This window comes from Choloepus didactylus, chromosome 5 (assembly GCF_015220235.1).
Source record: "Choloepus didactylus isolate mChoDid1 chromosome 5, mChoDid1.pri, whole genome shotgun sequence".
Taxonomy (NCBI): Eukaryota; Metazoa; Chordata; class Mammalia; order Pilosa; family Megalonychidae; genus Choloepus; species Choloepus didactylus.
Window position 1 is genome coordinate 17,756,594 of NC_051311.1, and position 17,792 is coordinate 17,774,385.

A 17,792-nucleotide genomic window follows, 5' to 3' on the forward strand; every position below is an offset into this window, starting at 1 on the left:
ACATTATGAGATTATGAAATAAATTCTATTGCCAATTAATGTAACAGTGGTTCATCTACTGTCAGTCCTTTTCTGGATCACCAATCTGAAGGCTCTAGTCCCAGCTGATGCCCACAGTGATAACACAACACACAGAAAACATTAGATAGATGCAAATCATTTTTATGCAAAATATGACATATTTTAAATAGACTGCCAGGTATATTACATGCGTGAATTATCTCATTTTGTTTCCTTCATAGTTTGGCCAGCAGTTCATATAGAATAAATTCCATTTAAAATGAAGTCCAAGAGGTTGTCCCCAAATTGTATAATGTGTGAAAACTGGCTGTTTCTTCAGGTAACTCTGCCACCCATTGAATTTTGAAGATCTACTTATTAGGCAGATTTGTTAATCATAACATATTTTGTTATGAGATTGGGCCTGCACCACAATTAAAAATAATTATGATACATTTACTGAAGGCGAGGCAATATACCAAATGTTTTACCTATGTTATCTCATTCATCTGACACAATAACCTTATGAGACAGTGATTATTAACATTATTTATTTGTATATAGTTATCTCATTTTACAAATGAGGATATAGAGGTGTTAAGCTGCCCAAATTCACAGTGCTTAAATCTGAGAGAAAAAAGAACTCCTAATTCCTTCCTTCAGTTGTTTCACCCTTCTGTTGTGGTCGATCAATTAAAGAATAACAATAAATCGATAAACATGCTAATAAGCTTCATATTTGTTTCCACTGTGCCTTAACTTCAATTGTACAGTAAAGTAACAGGATGATCCCTCAGACAATGTTTAATTACCAGAGCTTTTGCTTAGAATTAAAAGCTAATTGGAATAGGACTTTGTTTAGTGTAAACAGACATCTCAAAAGAAGCTGATTAAGGGAGAATATGTTTCTTACTCAGGAAACATTTAAAGGAAATCAGCAAAATGGTGTGTCTAGTTAAACATAGTGGCCAGTTGTGCCTAAATATCTTTACAGGAAGAAAGCATGGATAAGAGCAGAAAGACGGAAAGGTCCCAAAATAACCTACACTCTTTGTCTGCCTCTGTTACCCCACTTGAATCTGGCAGTGTCAGCAGAAGGACATATCATGACCACTGGCTTAAAGAATTTACCAAAAAAAGCATGCAATTTTATTAATTCTGAATCCTTACTGTTATTTTTGAGGGAAAAAAAAGTCCTGTGAAAAATTATAGAATAATATTGAATTTGTAAAGCAATATATTCTGTCCCATGTCATTGATATGTTACTGAAAAGTTATATACACATAATTCTTATAAATTAAATCATCTTTACATGCTAAGGTCATACTCTATATAAAGGAACCTTTTTAAATAAATAGTCACATAAATTTTTGAGTCAAATTTTCTTTGTTCATTCACCTTACACACCCACCATTAAATTCTCCAAAACTGTATAAAAGCATTTGGAGGGTTTAAAGGCAAATAAGGCCCTTATCCTTATCTCCTTTTAGATAAGCCCTTATCTCCTTACAGGAGAAATCACCCCTGTACAGAGTGAATACAAAGTCCTTAGGCAAGAGATTGCTTTCTAGCAGCAGTAAAAGTCCTAAAAACAGCTCTCAGGGAAGGCCTTAATGATTTCCCCTCATCACCAAAGAAGATGTCCAGAAGAACATGGGGAAAAGTACAAATTGTGCAAAAAATTGAGGGATTCAGTACACTGAACACTTCTAATTATCATATATATTCTTACAGAAGTCTCTAGTAGGTGTACACGTTGTTTTGGATCCAGGGAATAAGAGAGGTTTATTCTAACTAGATGCACTTGGAAAATTGGGATTTTAACAATAGATAAAGAGGGCATGGCAGGGCATTCCACTCTGAGGAAATAGCCTGAGTAATTCGGGGTGGGGGGTAAAGAAGAATAGGGAAATCCTTGCCATATTCTGAGATAGGAAAGAGCCTGGAGGGACTAGAGTTTTGTTGAAGACAAATATAGGGAATTAAGAAGTTGATGATTCACTAGGATGCGAATGCTACACCAAGAAGTTTGGGCTTGACTCTGCGGTCAGTTTTTTGAGCAGGTGAGGGACACCATCCACACTAGACTTCAGGACGGTAGTGCTGACAGCACTGTGTAAGACGGATTAAAAGTGCTTACAAGGGAGGTAGAAAAGTAAGTGTTGCTACTTTATACAGACAAGGGATGATATATCCCTGAATCAGGCAAATGAGATAGGTAGGGAAAGATTGATTAGAAAAACAGCATTGAGATAGAATCCATAAAACCTGATGACTAGATAAAGAAGCTAAGGAAGGAGAGGAAGAAAAGCTCGGGAGATGGGGAGGAAAGTGCTGAAAATAGCAGAGGGCAGTAGCAGCCACAGTTCTGATCATAAAGAGCATACCACAGTTCTGATCATAAAGAGCATACCAGCTTTGTTCTTGTTGGGTTTATGATGGTGTCAGGGTACCAGAGGGATACGTAAGAAGTCCAGTGTGTCACTCAGAAACAAACCAGGTCTACTTACAATGACTGTGGGAATCACCAACACATCAGTGAAAGTAGAAGACGCGGATGACAGGAGAAAATGAAACAAGAGAGTAGTGCCTGGGAATGTCAACATGTAGGGGACAAAGAACCTCCCTCCCAAAAGGTGGGAGTCAGCAAAGACAACGTAGAGCAGTAAGTAAGGGATTGAGAAGTGTCCTGTAAGTCAAATGTGAACAAATTTTCAAGGAGAAGTGGAGAGGTGCTCACTGATACCAAATGTTTCAGAGTAGGCACATGGGAGAAAGACCACGCTGTGGTCTTCAGATTGGGCCATTTGGTCACTTGAAAAGGGTCGTTCTCAATACAGTGGCTAAAACCGATTTGTAAGTGGCGTAGGAGTAAGAATGAAGTGAGTAAATGGAAAAACGGCTTTCTACTTTCGGCAATGAGAGAACTAGAAAACTAGACAAAAGTACAGAAAATAACTATTTTCAGATTCTGGGGACCAGGCAGGCCAGGACTGTGGTCCCTGGAAAGAAGGAAACAAATAAGGCTAACCCTACCTGACCTATTATGGTTTCCTTTCTGGAAGCAATTCCCAGACTGCAGTGCGGGCAGGGGGCGCCCAACAGCAGCACAGCCGCACCGAGGCGGGGAGACGGACTTCTCAAGTGGGGAGGCTCCAGTGGTGAGAATTCGTCCACAGCTTACCTGAGAGGGGGGACTCACACAGAGGTCACTCCCTAGAAATCCCCACAGGGCCTCTTCCGTCCTTGGCATTCACTCTTTGAGCACCAAACTGTTCATGCATAGAGTAAAACCCCACGGATCCAGAAAAGAACAACTTCCACAAAAAGAATAATTGCCAGGGAGTGAGATGAACAATTCCCAGTGCTCTAACAGGGCCAGAAATTGGGCCAGTTCCCTCCAACCAGAGGGCGAGACCTCACTGAATGCCCGGGTTGAATATACTGGGTATTCAGTTGAGAAGGGCCCCATTTTGGGAATTAAAGGGGCTAAAGTAGCCCTCAGAATAAAGGTTACTCTGGACCTGGCCTAAAAGAGATTAAAAGGCAATCTCAAAACAATAAAATAATCAAGTAATTTAACTGCCTGTCTGGAAAGAGCCACCATTCTTTAAAAATACAAGAAAAGTCAGATACAGAATTCACAATGTTTGTCAATAAAAAATTATTAGACATAAGAAGGAGTAAAACGTGACCCAGAACCAAGAGAAAATTCAGTCCATAGAAACAGGTCCAGAAAGGACCATGATGATAGAATTAGCGGAAAAGGACATTTAGAAAGCTCTTTTAAGCATACTATGTATGCTAAAGGATATAAAGAAAAACAAAAACATAGGGAAGAGAGAGCTGAAAGGCACAAATACTTTGACAGTACTGAGGCTGCTAGGGATGGAATGAATTCTTAAAAATTAATTGATTAGATTAGAATGTCACTAATACTGTTGTACTGTCCCATTGCTACATACAGGAATTAGTGGTATTCTGCTTCAGATGATTTATACATTGAATCCCTTATAAATATGAGAAAAGTAGTCATTCTCCTTTAAAAGTGAACTATTTCCTATTACAAAAAAATATGCTCCCACTAAGTACTTCTAAGCTCCCATATTTTACATTTCCCAGGTATTCCAAACCATTGAAAAGAAAGTATTCTGTACTGTGTGCTCACAACCAACTGCTTTAGGGCAGTTTTACAACTTTTTTTAGGCATCCTCAACCACATTGTGCACATTCCTTTCTCAATCAAGATCATTTCACATAGTGGTTGCCTGAATATCTTCAGTGCAACAAATTTCCAATGAGTGATGAATGATAATCTGTACTTATCTGTTAGCATGGGTGTTTATATCACCCAGAGCTTGGAAAATGGATCAATTCAAGATAAAACATTTTACTAACAACTTTCATGGTTCACTGGCAGAGAAAAGAAGGCTTATTAGCTTTGGCACTCCAGATATGGCCTTATCCATATGGTAAAAAACATACCAGATTTTTAAAAAGTCAATCAAACCATTCTGGTATCGCTATTAAAATAAACAGCATGGTCAATAAAACTGGTTGTGTTATTTAAGTCCGTCTGTTACTCTCCCGAAGGACTAGAAGAGTGTTTCTATCGGAGATTAGATCCGTATTTCCCTTTTAGCCGCGATAGCTTCTAGCAGGGATCGTGACACAGTTATGAAGAACATGTTTTCTAAATAAAAAAATCAGGACACAGCTGACAAATGGCCTAACAATAGGATAAAAAAAAAATTGTACATACAGATGAATATAATGAGGATCACAGAGGTTAAATAACTTGCTGAACATCTAAGTAAGGGGCCCAGCCAGGATTTGAATGTAAACCCATGTTCTGTCTGCTATATCCCGTGGCTTCCCTTACTCAAACCTGAATACATATGTAGAGCAAAAGACTGTATGTCCAGGAAGGCAGGTTGAGAAGATCACCAAGTTAAGGGGAATATTCAAAAAGAGACACTTCGTACTCTATCTTCAAACTTAATCTAGGCCAAAAGGGGGAACAGAAACAAAACCAATTTTCAGGGGCTGGGAGATTTCAAATGGAGTCCAGAGGTCATTCTGGAAGTTATTCTTACACATTACATAGCTATCGCTTTTTAGTTTTTAAGTGTATTGGAACAGGAAATACCTGAAACTGTTGAACTGCAACCCAGTAGTCTTGCATCTGGAAGACGAGGGTATAACTATATAGCTTATACGGTGTAACTGTGCGATTGTGAAAACTTTGTGGCTCACACTCCCTTTATCCAGTGTAGTGTATGGACAGATGAGTAGAAAAATGGGAATAAAAAGTACATGAATAATCGGGGGGGATGGGTTGTTTTGGGTGTTCTCGTTTACTTTTATTTTTATTCTTATTTTAATTTTTATTATTATTTCTTGAAGTAATGAAAATGTTCAAAAATTGTGGTGATGAATGTACAACTGTATGATGATACGGTGAACACCTGTACACTTTGGATGATTGTATTGTATGTACCTATAGCTCAATAAAATTGCAAGGGAAAAAATAAAAAAAATTAAAAAAAACAAACAAAAACTTCATCTAGGAATCTTGAAGAATCTCGTAAGTCAAGAATAGAATTATGAAAACATACATACACAAAGCAAGTCATCTTAACTCTAATATGTACAAACAAAGTATTTTTCTTTCAGAGAGCATATCAGTGAAAATTCCAAAGCTGAGCAAAATGTGTAGAGTAGCCCTGGGTACACACTGAGTTACAATTTTTAATGGTGGCTAATACCTTATCACACAGAAAATTCTTTTAATCCTCCTCAAGTAGATATTTGTATATCTACTGGTGACTCAATTATTTTAGACATGTTTCTGGAATCAAAATCTAAGACCTGAAGGAGACCAACTTTAAGTTTTCTGGGAAATATTAAGAAGGTAAAAAAGGGGCCAGTTTAATGAAATTACTTACAGTTCTGAACACATATACATTTACCCCGTGTTTTAATGTTAAAGGCACAAAATTTTATTAACATTCTGTAACTTTACACACCATCAAAACCAATACAGCTAGAGAAAGGTAATGATACGCACTTTATACAAACTGTTTAACATGGCTGTAGACACAGGCATGTGGCAATTCACAATTATGGCTATGTTCACTTCTAGAAAATGTCTGTCTGTCTCTTGTCTGACTATCTAACTAGCTAGCCAGCTCTTTATTTTCTCTTCTTATTGCCAGCTTCAGCCAGTTAGAATCTCAATCTGTGCTGGGTATATTTCCATGTTTTAGATTAGTCACTCTCAAAAGACCTAGGATATATAATTCTATATTTAAGGAGAGGTGCTTGGAATTTTGATTTTTAAGAGGTTCTAATTAGGTACTCCCCACAGTATATTGCCTGTCTCTGGTTCACATACAGTCACCAGACAATTTAAGAGGGCGGGGACTGTGCATGTGGGGTTCCTCTCCCAGCTTCACTGCGCAAGACAGCCCCTAGGTGGCAGCAGAGAAGCCACTACTGTGTACCCAGGTACACGGCATGCCAGGGGCAAGATGTAAGTCTGTGTCTGAAGCTACCAAGGAAAAGTTTTGAAAATGAAGGATAAACACCTAGAGTTATGTCATCTGTTAAGTATGCCACACGCAAGATGCTTTGTTCTTTCAAATTTATGGCATAGTCTAAGAATGTGTCCACGTTATTTACTTCCTAACTTTACTCTCAGGACATATGAAACAGAAAATGTACACATTATTATCAGCTGTTCAAATGATGAAAGGAAACTTCCCCCAAAACATGCACACACACATGTGCACATACATACGCAGCTCTCCTGGCCTAGAACTCTTAGCTTTAAGTACAGTTTTAAAAAAAGTTGGATCAATTAGCAACCCTGTGAATGCTGGAAACATCTTAACAGTGTCTTAGAGATAAAAGAGCATAAATACAGAATGAGAAAAAGAAGGAGAGCTAAATTATGTCTGCAGTCATAATGAATCAAAGCCCAGAAGGAGGTCTGCAAATCAGCAGGTTCTATGAAATATTAAGGTAAATGATTATTGATGAAAGATGAATAAGCCTTTTTGATTTCAGCAACCTTTAAATGACACCTAGCTAATTAAAACAACTCACACACATTCATTTATTCCTTGATGGGCATTTAGCTATCCTCGGGTATGATGAGACTTTATTTTATGAGATATGTATGTAGCTAATCCTGGGTAAGTGGACAAAGAATCCTAGAAAAAGAAAATCTAGCCCCTTTTAATATTTCATTTATCATTTCCAAGGTGGGAATAAAAAAAAAAAATCAACTGGTGGTATTTCCTGTTTAAAGAAAACATCCATAATATTCTGTTCTACATATTTATTAACATTGAACTTTATTTTAATTAATTACCATATAATGAATACCAGGCACTTATAATACTAATATTTTGCAATTACATGGTAGTTTAAATTTAAGTACATCATAGCACTATTTTAAATGACCTTATTATTCCACCCCACACTTCCAGGAGGGAAGCAGTAAATATCTTCTCAGGCATGGTGAGAGAGGTCTAAAGATGGTGGGAATTATTCACAGGTTGCATCACAAGCTGTGGGAGAATCTCAGATTCCTGCCCTAGGCCTGTCTGCCTGTGCAACCCTCATTCAAGTTCTCAAATATACTAACACTTGCTCCCCTTAGTCTCCTGTTTTGGAAATTAATCTATGGCTATTCAAGTTAAATATTACATCAAATTCCTGCAGAGTAAGTTGCTTTCTAATTACAGAGATAAATCAAATTTTCACAGCAGGGTGCATTTTGGTACCAGTATACAATGTAAAGAGCTACAGACATCAATTGCAGCATAAAATAAAAAGTTATAGAACCTAAAATAAATTTTTACATGCAAAAGATGCTAAAAAAAGATATGGAATCATATCATAGCCATGAAAAAAAAATTTATGCAGAAAACTTTTTAGCATCTACATATCCTTAGAATACAAGAAGGAAGATGATGATGATGTTGATAGTAGCATAAAAATAATAATCATAATAGCAACTAATGTTTTCTGGTCTCTTCCTGTGTACCAGGCAGTATTCGAAGAGCCTTACGTATGGTAACTCATTTTATCCACATATAAACTCAATGAGGAAAGTACTGTTACTTTCCCTATTTTACAGACGTAAGAAGTGAGGCCGAGAAGATGAACTGGCAGAGCCGGGATCTGAACTCAGGCCAGCTGACTCCACCCCTGTGCTCGTAACAAAACCTCTAGCAATGTACTGGATAGGAAAGTGGGGGCGTGGTGCCCTCATGCAATGGCTATAAAGGAAGTCCTGGACACCGTCTGCCCTTTCACAGATCCACATCCCCCCCGCACTGTTTCAGTTAGAAGAGGGACAGGATTATTGGTCATTAAAAGCCAATCAGTCAGCAGGAGTAACACCACACCTACAGCCAATCTGCCTTGGCTAGTAGAAAAGCTGAAAATCTTATGGAAAATCCAAGACAATTCAAAGATGTGCTGGTCTTTGAAAGAAACTGAGGGGTAATAAATTCTTGACTTGTCCCTTCCAGAGAGGTATTACTGGGACTCTCTCTGATGCAAATAAAATTCCTTAGAAATATTAGAAGGAAGACGTTGACTAAACTGTGACTTTGTGAGTGTTTCCAAAATGGCCTGGTCAGGTAGTTTGCATGCAGCAGGTGCTGAGCAGACACTGCAGCTGACTAGTGCAGGTCCAGCTCCCCGGATGCCCCAGCGAAACCCGCAGGCCCCTATAATACTGCAAATCACCTGTCACTCACAGTCATGAACGGCCAAAACCAAGATGTTAAATTTTCCAGTGCTGAAAGTGATAGCATATTCAAGGTATTATTACTACTGTCACAGACCTATTTTGAAACGGATTCCTTAAGGTCATAACCAGCACCCACGGCCATGACACATGACACCTGGCACCTGAACTCTGGACTCACCAACCCAGAAGCCACCTAAGGGCTACCTAATATGTTCTCCAGCATCTCTTCGTTTCTAGGCTCCACCTCATTATCCTATAGGCCTTAAGGCCCCACCAACCTCAAAGTTCAAGACTCCAAGACCCCAAAGAGGCTGAACAAGCCTTATGTGCTAAAACCCCTTAAAACTTTTGAAAAAAATCAGACCACTCAGAGACAAGTCACAATAATTCTGAAAAAACCTGATGGGTAATATCAAGCCCTCAATAAATGAAAGCCAGCGGCTTCCAAGGGCAGGAGATATCCAGGAATTTTCATAGTGAAGTGTTCACCATATGTAATATTTACCAGAAGTAAATAAATCCAGAACCTTAACTATATTTCACTGTCAGTCAAAACCATGTCAGTTCGTTGTTTTTTGTTTGTTTGTTACCCAGTTAGGATGCTGCTCAAGCCCACCAGTTCTTAGAGGCCCGTTTTCCCCACAAGCTCCTTGCGGCTCCCCAAGCACCCAATTTTAATTCCTTTCACTCTGCAGACAATACACAGCATGTAGTCTGTCCTGCCTCACTGGGTGCGAGGAGCCCGGAAGATGATTAGGTCTTGCTCATTTCTGTATCCTGGGAGTCAGAAGGCAGACACCAAATAACTGTTCAGGAGGTGCATGGACAGTCACGGAGGCTGCCAGATACACTGGAAAATGAATGCAGACAAGAACCTTGGGCTTGTTCTCTGTCTTAGGACTTGCCCCTATGAAGCTTTTTACTGCAAAGGAGAGGCTAAACCTGCTTATAATTGTGCCTAAGAGTCTTCCCCTGAGTGCCTCTTTGTTGCTCAGATGTGGCCCTCTCTCTCTAACTGAACCAACTTTGCGGGTGATCTCACTGCCCTCCCCACTAAGTGGGACCTGACTCCCAGGGTTGTAAATCTCCCTGACAATGCAGGCTGTGACTCCCTGGGATGAATCTGGACCTGGCATCTTGGGATTGAGAACATCTTCTTGACCAAAAGGGGGATGCAAAATGAAACAAAATAAAGCTTCAGTGGCTGAGAGATTTCAAATGGAGTCGAGAGGTCACTCTGGTGGGCATTCTTGTGCACTATATAGATAACACTTTTTAGGTTTTAATGTATTGGAATAGCTAGAAATAAATACCTGAAACTACCAAACTCCATCCCAGTAGCCTTGACTCTTTAAATAGAACAATGTAGATTACAAGAGGTGACAGTGTGATTGTGAAAACCTTGTGGATCGCACTCCCTTTATCCGGTGTATGGATGGATGAGTAAAAAAATGGGGACAAAAACTAAATGAAAAATAGGGTGGGATGGGGGGGATGATTTGGGTGTTCTTTTTTATTTTTATTTTTTATTCTGATTCTGATTCTTTCTGGTATAAGGAAAATGTTCAAAAATAGATTGGGGTGATGAATGCACAACTATATGATGGTACTGTGAACAGCTGATTGTACACCATGGATGATTGTATGGTATGTGAATAGATCTCAATAAATAACTGAATTAAAAAAAAATAAACTTGGGCTTGTTCAAGTTTAAACTCTTGAATATTTCACAAAGCTTAGACTTAGAAATTAAAGGAAAGAAGAAAATGGAAAAGGAGAATTAAAAATAACCATTTATTTAACCTCAATCAGTTTAAATTTCTCTTATAACACAGGTTAATACTTTTTTAAAGTTATGTTAATGCAGCCTGTAAAAAACTATTCTTCACCAAAATTATAAGAATCTGGGATTTAAGTTCTTTTTCTACATCTTCCTCCTTTCCTGCACAGGCCCACCATATCCCCACACAGGGACCGTGAGATAAAGTCCTCTTGATGGCCATCTGCTAGAAAATTTTGATAACTGTTCAAATCCACAATGACTAGTAATTGAACAGTGCCCTCTGGAGCTGTAACATCCACCTTATGTCCTATGACCCCCAGCATTCCCCAATTCCATCTCCATTCTACCTGTCCCCTCTTGCAACCTTCTTCAGGAATTCTAGGTGACGTTATCATTAAAAACAAAATTGGTGTCAAAGTTCTATTTTACTACTTTCACTATTGCTTTTCAAATTTTGTCAATGGCACATGTGTTTCTCAACATAACCCAGTAAGTATTAAAGCAGAGAGCATAGAAGAGATGCAAAAGATATTTGTTGCTATACAGACTCATTTGGAGGGAATTATTTTCAAATCATGATAATCACGAGGTTCTGAAATGGCAAATGTCCTTTAAATAACATTTTCCTTAATGGAATACAACAGAATACTTTAATTTTTAAAATATATTTTAATAATTAATTCCAGAATTATGAAATTCCAGAATTATATGAAGTCAATATAAAACTATTACAGTATTTTCTTAGATGGGTGATTTACAATTATTCGAGACGCAACAAATATATAACTTTCAAAAATTAGGAAGGAATTTATTTGTTCACTATTAAATGAGTTTTTTCTTTTTTAACAAATTTATAGTATATACGAGATTTGTAGGAGGATTTATTTAAAAGGAATTTATAATAATCATTTTCTATTCCAATGGTATTAGAATCATCAAATGGGTCTCACTGACAATACATTAAGCAAACGTGATTTATTTCTAAATTTGAATTAAAAATAACCTACAATACAATTTAAAAAAAAAGTTTGCTAGCAAAAACGGTGTTGGCCCTTCATTTGACTTGTTGGATGCGCTTTAAAGTTCAAAGTATTATTTGAGCATATTCTCTAATTTAGACTCTATACTATTTTCTCAATTTAGATTGACAAAACCAATTAATTCCGGGTCATAATGTTTTAGTCTAAATTCATACACATCCAGGAAATCCTGACTCATGAATTTAGTATTCATCATTTCATTTGGACAGTCTACTAAAGATTTGGGTTCAACAGCCTTTTGCTCTTTGGTTTCCTCCAGACTCTGCTCAGTTCCAGCAAAGCCCTCAGAACTTTATTATCACTGGAGCCTGGGCCAGGCAGGCATCTCTTGCAGGCAATCAGGAATTTTGGTTAAAAGAAAAGTCATACGGAGGCAGCAACTCAGGCTAAGGTCAGTATTCTGCCTAGAGACGTTTGTTTAAGTTAATTTTATAGTTTGTAGAAAAATTAAACTGAAAGAGCTCCTTCATCTACACCACCACCTCACCAAAACAAATCATCACCTTAGGGGCAATTATCTGGTTCCAAAGTGTTTTGTTTTGGGAACAAATATTTCCAAACTGTATTACCAGGGACTCAGTAATAAAATACCTGAATATTCTGTGGGGAAGAACTAATAATAAGAGGCAGAAAATGATTTAGAAAATTCAATTTTAAAAATACTCATGAGTTTTATAGACATGTATAGGTCTACTAATATATATTCATTCATTCTGCAAGCATTTTGAATCCCTTTAATGTGATATTCAAATACACATTCAAATATTATGGCATATTAATAGAATACGTAAATTATAAATGAGGGCATTCTAGCCATTTTCATTTCTGTAACAATGCAGAAAGTTCAGAATGTTGATGTTCCTATACACACACCTATCATCACGGAAGAAGCTAAGGATATGCTAACCTCTTCCTTGATTGGAAAAGACAGCAAATATCTTTTTAAAAAGTAAACTGCTGCTTCTCTTTTAATTACAAAAATCAACCAACGAGGGGAAAATGCTAAGGAAAGGAATGAAGCAACCAATAGAGAATAATCAAATACTGATTGACAATGAGGGCTTGGGATGCCCAAGGAAGAGCTCTAGAACATCTGGGAAGTTGATTTAAAAGTGGATTTTGGATTCAGGTCTTGATAAAGTCTCCAGAGAAGTTGAAAATGCATCTCACGACAGGACTCCACGTAAATCCTCATGAATTTATACTAATAGTTGATTTTTATTCCATCCTTATACAGGCGCAAGAAAGAAAACAACACCAACCTAAGGCCACTAAATACCAATAAGATTGGTACTTGAATCCACTGGTTTTGACCGGCTAAGGGACAGGAAAACCAGGCAGCTGGGTTGAAATAAAAAGGTAAGACATCATGCCAAGCTGCGTGCAAAGCAGGATTTTTAGTTTCTCATAGATGGCTAAAGTCAAATGAAGTCTCAAGTAAGTCAAGGAGATTTTGACGATGGTACAGGCAGGTCATCAACAAAGACCTAGAAGGACAGTGACCTGGCAAAGGAAAACACATTAAAACCAGCGCAAGCACACCCTGTAGGAGGATGACTTGCCAGCTAACTGCCAAAGTCTGAAACTGTTTTCTTTTATCCCCATATTTCTACAAAATACTTAAACTTTCTCTAAGGCTAAAATAAATAAATAAATAAATAACCCCCATTACACATGACTTCTCCAAACAAATTGTGGTTTCGGGCAATGTTAATCAACAAAAAGAATTAAACAAGAAGACTTTAAAATTAGCCATGACCTTATTTATGGCTTCATTACTTTCAAGATTTCATTTGTTGGGTTGTTTATGTCACTTCAGCCTTTAATTTAATTGCTGTATCTCTAACTATATTAGAAAAGCTTAATGAATGGTGATTGCTTGTTTTCACTCACCAAAACGTAACATTCGCAGAACGCCTAACACCAAAGAGTCATTTAATTCACCCACGTATTAGATGAAGGTGGATTTTGACTTTCAGAATGACCCTCTAACAGAAAAGTATGATGCTGTGAGCCAATACGGCACATTTGGATAAAATTTGGGATGAGGCTGAAAAGGGAGGACTTACAGGCCCCAAACACCAGGCTGAGGAGCTTAGATGTCATCTGGGAGGCAACAGGGAGCCACGGGATAATTGTAAGCAAAGGAACAACATGGTCAATCTAAAATCACAGAAAACCCAGATTTAATAATACTAAGCTTATGTCGAGTATAACATTCACTTAGAAGTTGCTGTGGTCCATTTCATTTACAGGAAACAAACATTTTTAAAGCACACTACAACAACAGTGAAAGCCCTCTCTCAACCTGATACGAATGGGTTTGCTGGGCCTTTAAAAGTAACATTTCTGCTGAACAGAATTAGCCATCTGTAGAAAGATTTTAATCCAATACTGAATTTTTTATAAATTGCTCAATTACCTATTGTAATATATCTAAGTAGTCAAATTCTGTATATACTGCTATTCTCCATGTTTACTCATTGTTGTGAACTTACGGATACTAGAGAAATAAATTTTCAGCTTTCAAAAAAAAAACACGGCCAGGTTTTTATTTTAGATAGAGAACTCCAGATATTGAGTGAAGAAGGGATTTGAGGAGAAGACAACTAGAGACAAAGAGAGAAGTTAGGAGGCAACAACTACCATCCATGTGTAAAGTAGGAGAGGATGGATTTGGGATTTTTACAATGTTGAACTTGCAGGCCTCCGTACTGACTGACATGGGTGGGGGGAGGTGAGAGAGCGGTTTTGGCTTGAGTATGAGTTGGTAGTGGTTGCCTTAAATGAGGCCAGGCCTCTGGTTAGGTCAGAGGAGCTGAAGAATGGAAAATGACCCATCCCATTTTGGATGAGATGGGTTTTGGCAGCCTGGGAGGCCCAGGAAGCAGCATTCCCAGCTGGTGCTTAGCTACAGGAACCTGAAAGGGCTGAGCTAGTGCAGACTAGGTATCACCAGCTGGTAGTTAAAACCTTAACTAAGAAGAAAACATGGAGAATCATAGTGGTCCATAGCTATATCTTTGGAGAATCCAAACTTTAGGGGGATAAGTAGAAGAGGACCTCCAAAGACATAGGGAAGGAGCAGTCAGAAAGGAATGGTCAGCCAGGAGAGAACCAGCACCATGAAAACCCAAAGAACACAGAGCTTCAGAAATGCCACAGAGTGGTCATGTATGAAAAGGACTGAGAAGTGCTTACTGGACGAGGTTGAGAAGGCCATCACTACCCTTTGTGAAAGCAGTTTCAGTGAAATGGTGAATTAAAAGAATGTGCTGCATAGGTTGTACAGCATATGAGTTTTCTGCTGCTGCTGTGACAAATTACCAAAAACTCAGACAAAATTACCAAATTATCTCACAGTTTGGAGATCAGGAGCCTAAAATGGGTCTCACTGGGCCAAAATCAAGGTATCAGCAGGGCTGCATTCCTTCTGGAGGCTCTAGGGGAAAATCTGTTTCCTTTCCTTTTTCGACTTCCAGAGGCCCCCTGCATTCCTTACCTCATGGCCCCTTCTATCTTCAAAGCTAGAACCACAGCATCTTCCAATCTTTCTCCAACTCTCCTGCCTCCCTTGTGATTATATCAAGGCCTACTTGGATAATCCTGGAAAATCTCCCCATCTCTAGGTCCTTAACTTAATCACATCTGCAATATCCATTTTGCCATGTGAGGTGACATACTCGCAGATTACAGGGATTAACGTGCACATTTGCAGGGGGTGGGGTATATTAATCTGCCTGCAACATGAATGAGATGTGAGAAAGTAGAATCAAATCTAGAGTAATTTTTCAAGAAGTTTGCATTAGAAGCAAAGAGGAAACATAGGGCAGAAAATAGCTAGAGGGTAAAAGACAATTAAAAAAAAAAAAAACAGAGTGATAAAGACTTGAGCATGTTTAGTCTACATGGAAGTGCCAGTGGAGAGGCAGGGGCTGAAGACAGGATTGAGAGGAAATAACTGACGGGGTAGGTTTGCTGGAGAGATGGGTGCGGAGTTGAGAACCCTAAACACAGAGCTGGCTGACAGAAGGGGAGGTGGCCTCAGCATGTGTGGATGTGGAGGAGCATGGGCTGTAGAGGGATGGTAGGTTTGAACCTGGCTGGTATTTGTCCCTGGTTCCTAGGAGGTGCCCTCTACATCTCTGGAATTCCCCGTGATAGATGATAGACACGTCTAGTGTTATTTATGGTGGGCCCCAGACCACATGCAGGGAGATGACTCAGGATGGGGAGGGGGGTCACTGGTAATTTTAAGGTGGGGGCTGGCCACTCTAGGAAGACAACCATGATTTTAGAGGGTTGGAGCTTTGAAACACATCACATCAGCCAGAGCCCCAGAGAAGGGAGGGGAGAAGGGGGTGGCTGGAGATCGAATTCAACCACGTGGGTGTTGATTCACTCGAGCATGCCCATGTAGTGACACCCCACTAAAAACTCGACACCAAAGCTTCGGCGAGCTCCTCTGGCTGACAGTATACAGTGACGTGCAGGAGGGTGATGCATCCTGACTCCAAAGGGAGATGACACAGGAGCTTTGCATTGGATAATCCCCCAAGACCTCACCCCATAGACTTCTTCTTTTGGCTTATTTCTAGCCTTTTTTTTTACTATAATTTTAAATATAGTGCTTGAGTTCTGTGAGTCATTATAGCAAATTATTGAACCTGAGGGGCAGGTGAGAACCCCAAATTTGTAGCCAGTTGGTCATCCGTGTGGGTGGCCTAGGATCCCCTCCTACTTATGGCTAGTGTCTGAAGTGAAAGCAGTCTGGTGGGGCCTGTACTCTTCACCTGCGGAGCCAGACGGAACTCCAGGTAGGTAGAGCCAGAGTTGCATTCTGGTTGGTGTCAGAAGCTGTTGCACGAGCTCAGGCAAGTTGAAGAGAACAAAGCTGGGGACACTTGCTGAGTTGGAGAAGCAGCTAGCCAAGGTCAGAAACAAAGAGCCAAGGGTCCTGATATTGAAGCCCATTAATTAGCAATGCACCAATTTGCAAAACTATTACAATGAGATTCACCACCTTTAAGAATTCATTTCTCACATTTCAAGAAAAGCAGGGACAAACAGTACCAACTAAAAGTAAGTAAATCAAGGGGTATTTAACTACTTCAAGAACATAACAACTTTGTTATGTGACCTGACATTTTAAGAAGAGCACATGTTTAATAACGGCCTGTATCTAAGAAAATTAGTTTTGTTCTGTGTTTGCCAGACTCCCTTTTGACACAACTGGATTCCAGTTTTAATGGAGGGAAAAAACAAATTCACAAAGGTCTTTTCTTTTGAAATTGGCATTTCTCTTTAGTGGTAAAATGCATGCAAAAAGCATATGATTATGGTTTTTATGTTTCCATTAAAGTGTCCTCAGTAAGCTAGGGGAGTCTAGCCTACTATTTTCCTGCTATTTAGATTTGTAGCAGCACAGTGCCTATTTTATTTCAATTATATGTGAGGACAATGCACTCTTGGTGGCAAATGATTGCATGGTGACAGTTAGTAAAAGTCCATTAGAGCTTTTTCTCTGCAGTTTACAGATTCTGGTTTCTGAATATAAAAATTTGAATTGCATGGAATCTTCAAGTAAATATTGATTATTGACCAGCATTCCAGCATTCCTTGGTTAGAATTCAAACATATTAAACTTCCTAAGTTGGGATTTTTTAACTGTACTTAAAAAGAAACTTTTTGGTAAGTGTCAAGAAACACCTGACTAGAATAAAACTTAGGAGCATCAAGCCTGCAGGCTGACCTTCTAAATAAAATGATTATTTAATCATAGGTGAACAATGGGCATTTATGAATATCAAGATAAAGTTGAGTCTAATATGGAGATTACAAATCATTTCACAGCTTCATTCTTAACAGATCTTAATAAACTAACTCACATTGGAGTCTCAATTTTTTTTTTCCCATGAGCCCAAGAGTGGTGTTTTTCAAAATGTGGATGATCAGTTGAATCAAAAACAACCAGGATGCAAGTTAAAAATCTGGATTCTTAGTCCCAACTAGATCTACCAAATCAAAATATCTAAGAGGGTAAGTCAGGAAATCTGTATTTGTGAGAAGTACCCCAGGTTCTGCTTACGCATGCTAGAAATTTGATAACCACTGTTCTGGAACACATTCTCTTAGTTTTGTTGGGAAATGCAGTCTACCACAACTCTTAAACTCATGACAGTAAAAATTCCTGCGTCT

The 17,792-nt window shown here is 38.7% G+C and overlaps 1 protein-coding gene across 15 annotated transcripts in view; it reads right to left on the reverse strand.

Moving 5' to 3' along the window:
- The window catches only part of PARD3 (par-3 family cell polarity regulator), a 680,011-nt gene that overhangs the window by 128,944 nt on the left and 533,275 nt on the right, over positions 1-17,792 (reverse strand). The gene's annotated exons all lie outside the window — the stretch shown is intronic.